General features: G+C 37.9%; 1 protein-coding gene across 2 annotated transcripts in view; it reads right to left on the bottom strand.

The window, feature by feature from the left end:
• The window catches only part of SLC4A4 (solute carrier family 4 member 4), a 299,108-nt gene that overhangs the window by 234,179 nt on the left and 48,419 nt on the right, over positions 1-16,510 (bottom strand). The window lies entirely within an intron of this gene.

The following is a 16,510-nucleotide window of genomic DNA, read 5'->3' as shown; positions in this document are numbered from 1 at the left end:
CAACCAAAAGCCAACAATGCAGGTAGTATACTTAAAAGAGAGTAAGCTACAGGCAATTCAGTTAAACTCAAGACCCACAGGCCCATTTCCACACATTCCTTTTGCCACAAAGTTGGCTGTTTTCATTGATAAGGAGTATCTGTTACCTTCAGACTCTGTGGAAGGAATGACTCAAACAATAATTGTGGTCACAGGGAAAATTCATAGAGTCACAGAATCTTAGATCAGGAAGGCGTCTTAGAAAATATACAGAATTAGCATTTTTACAAACAAGAAAACAGAGGTTCAAAGACATTTAGAGGAAAAGTCCATGTTCAGCAAGCCATTAGCAAAGCCAAGAACTTTTTAAATTCATTCCTCTCAGCACATTGTTCTTTCTACCACTACAACACGCTTTATCAATAACCTGCTTGTTTTGGAAGTTTTAAGGTATTTCCTTTGCTAAGCCTGGCTGGGGGAATCACCACTACACTATTTCCAAGCTCACAACACTAAATACGCAGCTCCAAATTCAAATACGTGCCTCTTCCCTGTGTCTACAATAATCAATATCATTCCTATCTCAAAACAGAAATAAATAGCATCATTCTAAGCTATACCATCTTTTGCAATACAACAAATCACCAAACACCAAATACAGAAAATAAAACTGGGAATGTGTCAGACTTCACAGTAAGTGTTATTCATTTCCTCAGCACCTGTGTCCAAATGCCTAATTTCCTATGACCTAGACAACAGCCAAGCTTGTCAGTGCCAGTTGGCTGAAGTCACATATCCTTCCCACTTTTCTGCCTCACAGAGAGCAAAAATGTATCTCCTAACTTGGCTAATGCAACAGTTCATTCAAACCCAGAATGAAACTTTTCTTGGGCAATATAAATGATACTCCCATTATGAACATCTAGTTGTGTGACACGTTCTACTTCAAAAAGATGTTAAGAAGAATAAACAAACATAATAGCTATACTAAGAAAGAAAATCACAATTTCACTAAAGTTAAACCCCAGAAAACATTTTCATCAGAAAAGTTAAGAGTTTCTCACAAAATAAAACAAATAAATCAAAGATGAAGCCAAAGAATGAAATGAAGCTGGCCACTCACCTCCAAGGCTGGAGAGATAAAAACCAAGTCCCAAATGAAAACCAGAAGCCCTTCCATAAACTGGGAAACATAGAACGTACCCATACCTAAACCTGAACTATTTCCTATTGACACGTTCTAACCTGAAGATGGCCCCAGCGTCCAACTGAGGAAACACATTCTCCAGGATGTGAAACTCATCTTAGGAAACACTGAGTACTGAATCTTCTTTCCTGTACTGTTTGCTCTGGGGTGTAGGGGGAAAAAAGACTCTCACTTTTACCCAAATAACTAATCTCTCTGAAAAGCGTACTATACATTTGACTATATTGGTGTATTCGGTGACTCACAAAAAAATACTGTTTTAAAAGTTGATAAATGCTACCCTTTAAGCATCAATGTAAAGGTAAAACACTATCAACCTTAACAATAAACTCAATCCTGAAAAATGCAGCTTTTCACCAGGCTGTGTAGAAACTCGGCCTTTACTGATCTCTGTTCTCTGTCTCCTCTTGTCTTGAGCCAAGCCTGCTTGTAGAACTCCTTTATAAATTAGCACTCCTGTGATTTTTTTCACTCCTTAGCCCATAAATGAATATGCCTGTTGATCACCAAAGAAGGGTATATTAAGTTTATATATCTTCCCTGAGCTTAAGACACCTCATGAGATCTTCATTACTAATGTTCAATTATACGGAAGAGAATAAATTTAAAATAGTAACAATAACATTTGTGTGGCAGTTTACAGCTCACAAAGTGGTTTTTAAAGAAATTATATAGTTTAATTTAAATATGTCACATATTGGAAATCCACAGGCAAAAAAATGAATCTTTATCGAAACCTCAGATCTTACACAAAAATTAACTCAAAATGGATCACGGTCTTAAATATAAAATGTAAAACTACAAAAGTTTTTTCTTCAAGTGTTTTTTATTTAATTCCAGTTCATTAATATACAGTGTAATATTAGTTTCAGGTGTAGAATTTAGCAACTCATCACATACATATAACATCCAGTGCTCATCACAAGTACCCTCCTTAATACCCATCACCCATTTAACACCTCCTCTGCCCACCTCCCCTCCAGTAACCATCAGTTTGTTTTCTATAGTTAAGATTCTATTTCCTGGTTTGCCTCTCTTTTTCCTCCCTATGTTCACCTGTTTTGTTTCTTATATTCCACATATGAGTGAAATAATATGGTATTTGTCTTTCTCTGACTGACTTATTTCTCCCAGCATAATACTCTCTAGCTTGAAACACATCACTGCTAACAGCAAGATTTCATTCTTTTTTATGGCCGAGTAATATTCCATTGTGTCTGTGTGTATATATATATATATATATACACATATATATATACCCACATACACACACACACGTGTATATATATACCACCACATTTGGTCTTTCCACAGTTTGGCTATTGTTGACAATGCCACTATAAAACTGGAGTGTATATACACCTTTGAATCTGTATTTTTGTCTCCTTTGGGTAAATTGCTGGATTATAGGTAGTTCTATTTTTAACTTTTTGAGGAACTTCCATGCTGTGTTTCAGAGTGGCTGTACCAGTTTGCAATCCCAGCAACAGTACAAGAGGGTTTCCCTTTCTCCACATTCTCACCAATACCTGTTCTTTCTTGTGTTGTTAATTTTAGTCATCCTGGCCAGTGTGAGGTGGTATCTCAGTGTGGTACTGATTTGTATTTCCCTGATGATGAGTGATGTTGAGCACCTCTTCATGTGTTGGTTAGCCATCTGGATGTCTTCTTTGGAAAAATGACTATTTATGTCTTCTGCCCATTGTTTAACCGTATTATTTGGGTTTTGGGTGTTCAATTTTATAAGTTCTTTATAGATTTTGGATACTAACCCTTTATCAGACATGTGATTTGCAAAAATCTTCTCCCATTCCCAAGGCTGCCTTTTAGTTTTGTTGACTGTTTCCTTCGCTGTGCAGAAGCTTTTTATCTTAATGAAGTCCCAACAGATTATTTTTGCTTTTGTTTCCCTCACCTCAGGAGACATATCTAGTAAGAAGTTGCTACAGTGAAGGTCAAAGAGTTTACTGCCTGTGTTGCCTCTAGGACTTTGATGGTTTTCTGTCTCACATTTAGGTAGTTCATCCATTTCATCATTATTTTTGTGTGTAGTGCAAGAAAGTGGTCCAGTTTCATTCACAAAGTGCTTTTAAATATATTTTGCCATTTGAGGCTCACAAGTCCCAAGTAAGATGGAAAAGGGAAATGGAAACAGAGCCTCAGAGGCTCATACTGCTATGAAGTGGCAGAAGTAGAACTCAAAGCTAGGTCTTCTGATTTCAAATACTATGTTCTTTTTACAGTGGCAAAAGAAACTCACGTATTGGTAAATTTTAAAACTTTATGTATAAATATATAAAAATATATAAGTATACATGTATGTATATGTGTATATATGCATATGTGATAGATATGATATACATGTATAAATATGCATTTATGTATATATGACACATATATACACACAGGCATAGGACAACCAGACAAGTAGATGTAAGGATAAGTAATTATCTTCTACAGAAACAACCACACATGAGAAAACAAAGAATAAGCAATTTTTAACAATGAGTGTGTGATATGATTCTGCAAAAAACAAAAAAAAGGCATATGATGCTACAAGGGTAACTCCCGTGTCCAGGGATAATAATGGGGTCAGTACACTAAAGGGATTCAGCATATCCACCTGGGGCCAAAAACTCATTCCGTGATACTGATACAGGGTCTGTAGCAGCATGCCGCTGGCAAGGTACAGTTAACACAGATTCTTCAAGGACTCCATCCCACAGCCAAATCTCTAACTGAGTTTTACAAGGACCTCTTTGTCTTGGGCCCCCTCCCAACACATGGGAAACCTCAGAATGTCTCTTGTCACTGAGTGCAACTAAGCTGAGCCACTGGGTATTACAATGGCTCCCAAGGGTGGCCAGCCAGTTGAGCCAAGACATAGTTCCAGTATTTCTCAGTCCTGCAAACAACCTATACTTTGTACAAGCTTGTCTTTTATCTTTAATAAAGGATTAGGGGATATTTTTTCCCAATAATGCTTTAAAATCCAGATAATATGAGAAAACAAAGTAAGATCCAATAGAGGATAATTCCTTATTTTCTGCCCTTTATTTCCTATCACCCAGCCAATAAGGCAAACTGATATGTGAAACGATGTATCTATAGAGCAGAATATTTCTCTCTTTTAACCTGACAGGATCTTCAAGTATGTGTGCTAAGTAGAGAATTATTAAAGATTATCAGCTCCACAATATGCTAAACATGCATAAGTAAACAACTTTTAAAATTAAGAAAATATTGGGATGCCTGGATGGCTCAGTTAGTTAAGCATCCAGCTCTGGATTTCGGCTCAGGTCCTGACCTCAGGGTGGTGAGATCAATCTTCGTGTCGGCCTCTACACTGAGTGTGAAATCTGCTTGGGATTCTCTCTCTCTCTCTTTCCCCCTCTCAGCCCCTCCCCTGCTCACTCTCTCTCACTCTCTCAAAATAAATAAACTCTAGTTTTAAAAAATAAATAAAATAAAATTGGGAAAATATTAAGAAGACAGCACATACGATCAGTAAAAAACATCAAATCATATTTCAGTCTCTCCAACCTTCTTTTTTTGATGTTTTAAGCATTATGATTTAGTCTGATATATCTAAAAGTAACTAATGGTCCTAAAACAAAAATATATCCAACTCTGAATAAAAAATAAATTCAAGGAGCCTAGACCTTTGCCATTTATCCAGACATTCTTACAACATAGAAATGCTGCATGTTACCAAAAGGTACAAATTGGAATTATAGGCTCACAGTTCATTAATCATTACACATGACGTAGGTCAACTGCTAATTATATCTATTGCAAAACACAAGTTAATATCTTTTCACATGTGCACTGAAATGCATAATAAATCCAAAGAGAAAGGAGTACAAAGAAAACCCTAGAGAAGCCTCAACAGCAAAGGAATGAAGAAAGACTTTGATTTTCTGTTCCATTATTTATTCTGTATTATATTGCTCCTTATTCCATAGTTTGAACCAAAGAAATAAAAACACATTCAAATTTTATTTGTATGAGATACAGAAAGAAAATGAAAAAATGAAACAAATTTAAAAGATTTGGTTCAAGCAGGACCACTAAAGTAACACTGAGTGATACAACGCTTTAGAAGAGGAAGAGTGGGCCGGTGCTGCCACAGAGAAGCCTACTTCGACTTAAGGTAAGTGACATCATTAGGGCTTTCTCAAAGTGAGAAGGCGGAAGAGACTACTCACATTTCCTCTCCAATCAATGTCAAAGAATTATGAAAAGGGAATCAGTTACATGATTGCCTCGTTTCTTGAGAAAATCAAGGCCAAGTCCCTGAAAATCTCTTACATTGGTATTACAAAAGATCTGAGCACTCCAAACCAAAGGTAAAACAGCCCAGAGTCACCACATAAATACCTAGGGTTTGAAGCTCCAGGGTCTGACCTGCCCCCATAGAATCAAGAGATAATTACTCTCCATCTCTAAGTACAGAGATAGAGCAACAGTGTCTAAGTGCTGGAGTCTCATGGAAAAGGAATCACACTCAAGAGAATCTGAAAGAAAGGCAGGTGTTGGGAGGAAAAGAGGAGCTTTCCCCCTTGCCACAGTCCATGACAGATCCAGAAATTGGGTTTTGCATTAAAATAAGGAAACTGACTCAGAAAGGAGTCAGCCTAAAATATTACCAGATGTAATAGAATAGGAGCTGAAGAATGCTCCAACCCCCCCCCGCAAAAAAAAGTCCCAACTGCTCAGCCAAACTGCCAATCGTTCCAAATTACACCATGATGGCAAAGCTTCAGCTATCACCTCTAAAGAAGATGTCGTCTTGATACACCCTCTTGCACACCACCAACCATATAGTAAATTAATACGGATTCTGTGAAGGATAACCATGATGTTGTGTGGCAAAAGCTTACAGTTCTGCTCATGCTTTGACCCAGAAGTTCCACTTTTTAGAATTTATTCTGAGGAGAATAACCATGGATGTGCTCAACAATTTAACAACAGGAATGTTTAGTAAAGCACTACTTATGGTAACTGAAATGAGGAAGAACCCAAACCCCAAAACAGGAGAATGGTTAAGTGAATTATGGTACATCTGTACAACGGCCTTTAAAAATAATGCTGGGTTTGTTATAACTATATAACTATCTAGAAAGAAGTTCATGAGACACCGTTAGAAGAAAAAAGCAGATTATGAAGATAGTATTTATAGTACAATACAATTTTTATCAAAAATATGTGCTTTAATATGCAAATGTGGAGACTGTACCTAAAACATTAATGGCTATCTATAAATCCTAGGTAATTGTTATGTTTTTCTTTTTGCTTATCAATGCTAATTATATATCTCCTATATACATGTATATATGCTACTTTTACAATAAGAGAAATATTTCTGAAGTAAAATAGATAATTCATAAATCTACATATACAACCATGATGCTCCTAAACTTTAGTCCTTTGCCTCCAATTATCACTCCCTACAGAAGTGAGCTCTGTTCCCCACTCCTATGGTTAAACTTACTCCGCCCAATTATCCATATCTAAAAATTTAAGGCCTGAATAAGCATACTTTGTAATTAGCACAATGCCTAAATGCTCAAAATTGTTCAAAGGTGAATAAACAGTCCCCCAAAAGCAATGAGCTGTAAGGAATATTTTCTAGAACATGACTGGATTTTTTGGAGGAAATAAAACTAACCATCCTTTTGACTAGTGCTTGTCATGTCTTAAATGTCTTAAATTAAACATGCTGTTTAAATATGGCATTTGTAACAACTATGGGTTCCAGTCATTCTTTATGTGTCATCGGCTGAAGAAAGCCAACTACTTTTGAAGCAGCAAGTTCTAAAGTTTAAATTAAGAGAGCACATACAATGAGACAGAAATCAGTTCGGTAAGGAGTAATCTCTGTCTTTAGTCAGTCCTTAAATAGGTGGCATGTGTATCTTCTATAATTAATGGCAAAATCTCCCTCACAAGCAGTTTCCAGATGCCTTCCTTAAACTACAGCTAATCAGTCTCTGATTCATCATGTGTTCAGGAATGCTCTTCTAACAGGCACACTTGCTAGCTCACTGCAAAAGAAATATTACTACCCACTCCACTGTCATAAAAAAAATTTTTTTTTCAAACATGTTTAATCTCTTTCAAGGTCAGTTGTAGACATACACATTCCTCCTCTAGTCAGGTCCCACCCAATGTAAAAGCATCCAAACATGAACTTACATCAACTCACGATCTAATGTGATGAGTTTACCAAAGTCGCCAACCATCTAAATCACATGCCAAGGGAAATACAATGAACAGGCCACTCTAGAGGAAAGATGCATTTCAAACCAGTCAGAAGAATCTATTCCACTGCACCACTAGACAGCTTTACAGAGGAAACCTTTCCTAAGTAGAGAATTTGCTTCTCCCTTAATCTCATAGAAATCTTAGTGCTATTTAACTTAATTTTTCCAAATGATCCACCTGGTTCCAGAAAGACTTAATGATAATTACTAATACACTTCTGGTTTTGGAGGGAACATGGAAACTATTTCCAGAAATTTCTGCCAGGTTAAATTCTCCTTTATATCCACTGTGCAACTGAGGACTTTTTCCTTGGAATTTTTTTATCATGTACTCCAAAACCAATTGTGTAATAATTACCTCACCCTTCACTGATTCATGGAAGCTCATCCTTCCGGCTGGCTCACAGTAAAAGGAAAGCTCATATAGAGAATGCTTTCAGTACAAGGACTCAGACCTTAAGAGTAACAGGGGTATGTATGTCTGGGTTATAACGGATGCCCAAAAGTTCAAAACATGTAAGGTGGAAAGAAAAGTTGGTGACTCCCAATGTAAGAACTAAAAGAACTGTCTACGACCCTGAAGATACCCCATTCAATGGACTTCACAGAAGGAGGTTTTCACATCATACCAGTAGTCCATGGACTCATGGAGCCAGCTCAGTGGAACTTGGGGAACCTGACTGGTCTCTAATCAAGATGCTGTTAAGGATGCCTTTCATTGTCTTACATAATGGCCTCTTTATTTCCTTCTGGGTTCTGTGTTGGTGATACTTTTGCTTCTCCTAAATATGTGATTTGTTTTTAATTCATCATTTCTATAAATTGAGTAGGTAATCAAGTTTTATATTTTTCTCTGGCTGGTAGAAAACTTAAAAACAAGGGGTACTTGGCTGGCTCAGTCAGTTGAGCATCTGACTCTTGATGTCTGCTCAGGTCATGATCTCACAGTTCACAGGATTGAGCCCCACATTGGGCTCATTGCTGACAGCCAGAGCCTGCTAGGGATTCTCTCCCCCTCTCTCTTTGCCCCTCCACCACTCACATGTACATGTGAGCATGCTCTCTCTCTCAAAATAAAGAAGTCTTTTTTTAAAAATGTAAGGCCCACATATACCACATGACCATGACTGCTCAATGATTGATATTTGTTCTTCTTGACTCCATTTAAGTCTCTGTCATTTTTTCCCTCTCATTTCCCATTTACTTATTACTTATTTTGTATTCTTTTAGTTTTTTTAATAACTATACATCACCTTGGTTCTTTTTGGTAACAAGGTGGAGTTCAAATAAGTCAATTCAGGAAGTTATTAGACCTTCTGAAAGTTACTGGCTCAATTCAATACACATCCTATACAGTACAGCAGCCTTTGGGAAATCAAGAAGAAACACACCATCATGAACATTATAGTCATGCATGAACTTGAATAGATAACCAGAAAATTTTCATATTCCCATGCAATCCACATTTAAAGCACAGTTCTCAGTTCACCTAAATTACATTTTATGGAGCACTAGAAAACACTGTATTTTATATTAGAGGAACAGCACAAGCAATTCACGTTTTACTATAAGAGACATGAAAATCTGTAGAAACATTAAGTCCTCAATTATAGAAAATCTATATTTAGCCCCTAGTTAGTTCTGGGCAACTAACACCTGAACATAACAAAAAATGAGCTAAAAGAAAATTTTACTCCCATCTTTACCTTCATCCCTTCTCAACTAGTTTTTGAGATGTGATTATAAACTCAAAATCACATACCACATATTTAATTCACCAGAAAAGCACTGCATTTCCATCTAATTACATCTAAATTAGATCATGTTATACCTATAATTTCAGGTTTTATAATTATAAAGGAGACTACCACTAAAGAGTTGAAAAGGAGATAAACTGAAAAGTTTGTTTTCTTTCCACTAGTCTCTCCCTTTGAGTCATGAAAAAGTTTCTGCTACCTTGTAAAAGCTGAGTTCTCTAACACTGTCTCTCCCTCTCTCAGAAATAAAAACATTAAAAAAAAAGTTGAGTTCTTCACCATATCTAACCTGATTATGACTTCTCATTTATTCAAGTAGACTGATGTTTCTTACAAAATGGTTATGTGCTTTTGGCATAACATCAATAATATGCCATTAAATTTAGAGCTTTGATTCAGTCTAACCAAGACTTCTTTGGTGCCTCCATTTCCATGCAAAATTAGTGTTAAGCATTTTTATAAACTTCAATCTGATTCGTATTATTTTCCACAATGCAACATTTATGACAAATACTTTAAGATCAAGCACTAGCATATGCATGAAGAGGCTTTCAGATACTGCTTGGGTTTACATTTTCTCCCAAGATTTTCCCCAGAGTCAATAAATATGATCTTGGGAATTAAGTAATTCCAGCAGTTCAGCTTTGAGAATTTCTCTCTCACATAACACATCAAATCACCTGATCAGTTTGCAGAAAATGAGAAATCTAACCTCAGCTCCTTCCTCAAGTGACCTCATAATTTCTCTTGAAATACTGAAGACCCAGAAACCCAGTCATATGTGCTAAGCAATTACAGAAGCGATTTATTTATTAAACATTAATCTCCTTGTCATGCAGAGTACCCAGAAAATCCCTAATGCACTTTTGCACTGAAACTTCACTGGAAACACATTTTTCTAAATCTCCAAAGATCTTCCCCTTAACAAATCTGATAGGTCTTTCTCAAGTTTTCAATCCCCTTGACCTCTATGCTTCACTTAGCAGTGTTGAAATTCTCTCCTCGCATGGTTTCCCTGGATGTTCTCTGTGTTCCTCTACTACCTCTTTGTCTAATTTGCTGACTGTTCTTTTTGTCTGCCTCCACTGCCTTGGCTGGCAACAGTTCTAAGGTTCAGAACTTGGCTTTCTGCATTTTCCCTCAGTATTCACCACTATGAACCGTACACCAGCAGCATGACTGCACCTTGCAGAGATACCTCAAAACTCACTGATTAGGGCTTAACCTCTCAAATTGTGATTCCACCTCCAGTTACTGACCGGTCATCTCAAGCTATGACCCTTGACACCTGAAATGTAACATCTCAGAAATGGAGCTCATTTCTTCCCTAGCTCAACAGACTCCCAACACCCCACACTAAACCCTCATCACCTTATGCCTGAGGTACAAACTCTAGCACTCTTCCCACCTCTAGTTCTACCATTCCAACCCATCATGTATACTGCTGCCATTTTCATCACAAAGGATGTGTTCAGAACCAATGACATGTTCCTACTGTCCACTGCATTAAATCAGTAATAAAATCCATCACAAATTATCAATAGTCATGGAAGTTTCACCTCGACCAACCCAGCATGTTTAAGAACCACCATTCATGGCTTGCTTATTGGCATTTCCAGATCTATGTCCTCACTCATATCTTTCTTCATACCCGAAATGCCACCCTCCCCTCTGTTTGCCAATGTATGTCTCTCTTCCTTCATCGTCTAGTTCAAAATTCTTCAGTTAGCCCCATATCTTTTACCACCTCTCCTCTACTCACTTGATACTTTGATATTCAATTCACACTATGTTCTTTGCATTTATTAATATGCTACTTGGCAAGTGCTCTCAACTTGTGTCATATGTACACATTATCTTTATCCCTGCTAGATTATAAAGCTCTTCGGAAGCAGAGAATCTCTCTTATTTATAATAACATTTTGGTGCTTATATAAAAACATTTCAAACAGTTTGGTACGCTATACTGTACAGTACCAGCAAGTACCCACTAACTAGTTATTAATTAATATATAGTGTCATTGTTGGTCAATGTCATAATCCTCTATGCAAGTCCTGTAACTCTAAGAAACACTATGCATCCAATACACATTTCAACCAGTGGTATAAAGAGATACAATTTCCTTCAATAAAAAGTTTTAAATATTCCATTATAGAATTTTTCTCTCTTCAAATTAGTTTTCTTTCTTTTCTCATGTTTTCCACATTAGCTCATCCACTTGCAAGAAAGCAAAGGACTAGTTTCTTCCCTAACCCAATTGCTCACTCCTGCCTGTACTGGAATCCCGGCTCCCCTACCTGCTCTGCTCAATGCTCCCCTCAAAGGCATAAGCAAGCATATTCCCAAGATCAACCTCGGCCTCTGCTGAAGTCCCTGGAGTTTGAGAACCTAGAACATAATTCCACCGGCCACCCAGAAGTCAAGCAGCAGCCTGCATTTGACTGAAAGATACAAAAGGTCATACCTATTTTGCTGTCAGTCATTCAAAGGAGAAAAAAGAATCAGAACCTTTTCTTACTCATAGGACAGAGGAAAAAAGCGGTATACCCTGTGTAACATTTCTGTGGAGATTTTTTTTTTAAGTGTTTTATTTATTTCTGGGAGAGAGAGAGAGAGAGAGAGAGCGTGAGCAGGGGAGGGTCAGAGAGAGAGGGAGTCACAGACTGAAACAGACTCCAGGCTCTGAGCTAGCAGTCAGCACAGAGCCCGACGCGGGGCCCGAACCCATGAACCGCGAGATCATAACCTAAGCGAAAGTCGGACACTTAACCGATTAAGCCACCCAGGGGCCCCTCCATGGAGATTTTTTAATGGATAAATAACTGAACTACACAAGATGTCTCAAGTGAGGATACTGGCCTGATGGCTCAAGATGCCCTCTAAAGCTCCTACAGAGGCCCTGCCCTGCATCTTCTCTCCTGACGTCTTGTTTTTAAGCCACAGCATCAAGAGCTGCATGGACTGTCTCCATAAGAAAGCAAGACCCCCGACATTTCCAATGACTCTCCCTGAAAGAAAAACATTTAGAAAACACCAGCCTTAACTGACGTATCCCAGATCTTCCACTCATGGCTTTCCATTAGGGCATCATGCAAGAAACAATGCATTCAAATAAGACTCTTTCTGAATGCTGCTTCTTTATGGCACCATCTCCTAGACTATCAAAACCAAAAGGTAATAATATGCTATGATTAATTATTAAAAGCCAGATGGATATGGGCAGTTGCTAAATGCACTTTGATAGATAGAGAATTAAAAGATATCAGGACAACATATCAGATCCTGGGGATTTTCTTCACCATCAAGAACAGGTAATACAAGTTATACATGATAAATGCTTGACTTGAGATTTAAAAAAAAAAAGATGCTTCAATTCATTTGTTCACACTGAATCTTGGTGACATTCAGCAAATAGAAAATACTTTGTTCTGGCCCATAGTTCAATCAGAATAGGATTCAGGACAAAAAAAATAAATAAGCATTTTGTTTATTTCTTCTGTGTTGTGTTACCACCCAAACTACCAAAACCAAAATTTTTAGTTTCAAACTTTGATAAAGAAACCCAGGATAGGGGCATCTGGGTGGCTCAGTTGGTTGTCCGACTTTAGCTCAGATCATGATCTCATGGTTCATGAGTTTGAGCTCTGCATTGGGATCACTAATGTCTGCAGAGAGCCTACTTAGGATTCCTTCTCCTCCTCTTTCTCTGCCCCTCCCCTGCTCATGCTTTCTCTTCCAAAAATAAATAAACAAAGGAGGAGGAGGAAGAGGAGGAGAAAGAAAAGAAACCCAGAGAGGAGAGGAGGAGGAGGAGGAGGAGGAGGAGGAGGAGGAGAAAGAAAAGAAACCCAGGAGAGGAGCACCTGGGTGGCTCAGTCAGTTAAAGGTCTGACTCTTGATTTTGGCTCAGGTCATGATCTCACAGTCCATGAGTTCAAGCCCCACATCAGACTCTGTGCTGGCAGTGAGGATCCTCCTTGGGATTTTCTCTCTCTCTCTCTCTCTATCTATCTACTCCTTCCCCGCTCACTCACTCCCTCTAAAAACAGGATAAATATATCAGTGGAAGTTTTCTCTCAATTGGAAGAAAGCACTAGCACAACACAAGACGTAACTGATGAAAGCAAACTTCTGATTTAAAACACAAAGGCCATCCTGTACATTGAAGATATAGAGACAATCATTGCTAAAGGCATAAGCATGAAGGGTCAAATACCAGTTGGTATTAGTAATGGAAATATGATCCCATAAATGAAAGACTGACTGACACTCAAAAGCCTATAAAAACAGGACAACCCCACTGCTTCTTCAAGAAGAATGGCTAACATTATCAGAATGAATGCAGACCACGACTTATGCCTTTGTCACCTTTCGTACTTTGAGTGATAGAAGACTATAAAATATTATTTTTATCAAATTTTCTAAAAATGTACAATTTCCTTTTACTTGGTTTTAATTTTTATACTTTGAATGCCTCCTTTCTTTCTAATTAGATCTCCTTTTCTGTTTCTTTCAAGGGTGAATTATAGTGTGATTTTGTATAATGTATACTGGCAACTTATTGTAACATGCTCTGGTAACTTGCCTGGAAATACTACCACTCATCCTTCTGAGAACAGAGACATCTAATTAGAAGACTGTAATCAACCCAGGCAATCTGCCTTCACACTACCCAGGGTAAGAGCATGAACTTTGGTGTCAGACAAACCTAGCTCGAATCTTGGCTCTGCTATTTACTAAGGGCGTGACCTCAACAAGTTACTGTTACTTAACCTCATCAAGAGGCAACTCATAAAAAAAAAAGAAAAAAGAAAAAGGTCATGATAATACAAATAATACTATTTATTTCACAGTGTTCTTACTAATAATTGAAGAGAAAATAAACAGAATATACATCACGGTCCCTAGCACATAATAAACTCCTGCGTGATTTTAAAGTATAAGTAATATAAACTAGAGCATCACTTCTACCATTTGTTCACAACCTTAAACTTTCTACTTCATAAAAGGTAAATAACAATGCTAACAGCACAAGATTGTTATAAAGATCAATTGAGACCGTGTCAGTGAAAATATTGCTTTGGTATAGCTATGCACAAATGCAAGGTGATATATTCTGTTCAACTTAATAAACTGGGTGTTTTCCAAATGCTGCAACTAAAGGCAACATATAATGTTTGCCCTGACTTTACACAAGGTTATAGAAACTGCTGGTGATGATGCCATTTGGTTAGTATTTCTGTATCTCAATATAGCACAAGTAGAGACATATGCCAGAGGGAAAATACAAGTCTCCAAAGCAAATGATCCTTTGACAATACAATATAAAAACTCCACCAGCTCCAAGCAAGAAAGCATCATTTTACACATCCAATGCTTTTCAATGTTTGGTCTTCTGACCCCTTGCAAGAGGATCTGCACAGAGTGCTTTTATAAGACGCTTCTTCTGAGCAACACCCCAACTTAGTCAAAATCTCTGGGAGTGAGGCCAAAAATCTGAATTTTTAGCAAGATATCCAAGTGGTTTGATGTCAAGTTTGAGAACTTCTGTTTCAAAGTTCTGTTATGAAAAATCATAATAAACATGGCTAGCACTTGTCATTATAGAAAACTGTTTATCAAAAAACAGTAGGAATAGATCTCACCACAAAATTTTAATCTAAGTAAGTACAAATTCTGAAATGGACAGAGTAGACAAAGTTCAAAAAAATCAAGATTTGGGAGCCTGTATGGCTTAGTCAATTAAGCATCAGACTCTTGGTTTCAGCTCAGGTCATGATCTCACAATTTTTGAGGTTGAGCCCCGCGTTAGAGGCAGAGCCTGCTTGGGATTCTGTCTCCCCCTCTCTCTGCCCCTCCCCCACTTGCACTGTCTCTCTCAAAATAAATAAATACATAAACTTAAAAAATCAAGGTTTAACTTTTCCTTTAAATACACCTTTTCAACGACATCTCATAATTTAATATAAGAATCGTTTTACACCTGGTCATCATTAAACAGTCGGGCTTCTCTAGTGCTCCAGATACTGACTTTGCTTCCCTTAACACTTGTGCACTGGTTCATGCCAACCATTTAAGCAAGAGCTGAAAATCAGCATACTTCAAGTTCCAAAGCTTCATCAAGCCCCAGCCTTCACTGAACTTGCCCGAAATATAACCACCCATCTTTTGAGGCAAGAGACATCTAATGAGAGGATTATAATCAACACAGGCAATCTGCCTTGACACTCTCCAGGTGAGCCTGTGGGGAGTATCTCCACCCAGAACACTGCTGACAGTGCTCAGCCACGCTCACACCAGTTCCTTCAGCCCAAAACATTACCAGGAGCCAGCATGGGTTCCCAGAGAATGTGTTATGATGCCAAAACTGGCTCATTTCATTTTCCAATTAAATGATGGCATCATTTAAAAAATTTTTTTAATGTCTGTTTATTTTTGAGAGAGACAGAGACAGAGTGCCGGTGGGGGTGGGGTGGGGTGGGGTGGTGGCAAGAGAGAGGGAGACACAGAATCTGAAGCAGGCTCCAGGCTCCGAGTTGTAAATGACTGCATCACTTACCTTGACTTAAGCAAATATCTAATCCTAGCCCCTAACTAACTTAGTGGTTCTCTGTGGCCATTCTCTGAGGCAGTGCTTAATACTGTGGCCCATCATGGAGCACATAGAGAATGACATTTGGATGTCACACTGAAGTATAAAGATGAAGCTACTTGACACCTGCATCCACTAAGCCCCTGTCTGGCTACCTAAGAACTGCAGAGATCAATTTCTGAGCACATCTGTAATTTATTGCTGCAGGACAACAGTTGAGAAATACAATCCAAGGAATATCACTCCATAAATAAACAATAGCCTAATCAGATTCCTCACTGAGAATACCAGTCTGTAAAGCAATGGGTAAGAGAAGTAGACTGCTACCCAAAGTGACAAAAACAGGAAATACTAGAAAATCAGAGGGGACCAGGAGATAGTGAGAAACTGGAAATAAGAAGAAAACCCGAAGTATAAGAATACAGAAATATACAAGAAAAGAATGGAGATCAAAACCACTGATAGGAGCAAAGGGGTTCCAAGGCGAGGACATACAAGTGAGTCATCACCTTAGTTTAAAGGCAAAGGATCAGAAAGATGTAAACACAAAGAGAGCTGACTGATGAACCATGACCAGCTTGGAGAAGTATGCACTATTCTATTTGACATTGTTAGCAATGACTTGGAAGAAGACAGATAGAGCAAGCTTATAAAAACATCAAGCCACCCAAAGCTAAGAGATTTTACAATTCCTTCTTATTTTCAAGA

This window comes from Hyaena hyaena, unplaced genomic scaffold (assembly GCF_003009895.1).
Source record: "Hyaena hyaena isolate Hyena2069 unplaced genomic scaffold, ASM300989v1 scaffold_395, whole genome shotgun sequence".
Classification (NCBI taxonomy): domain Eukaryota; kingdom Metazoa; phylum Chordata; class Mammalia; order Carnivora; family Hyaenidae; genus Hyaena; species Hyaena hyaena.
The sequence above is the reverse complement of the archived record's forward strand: the minus strand, read 5'-3'. Positions and strand labels throughout refer to the sequence as shown.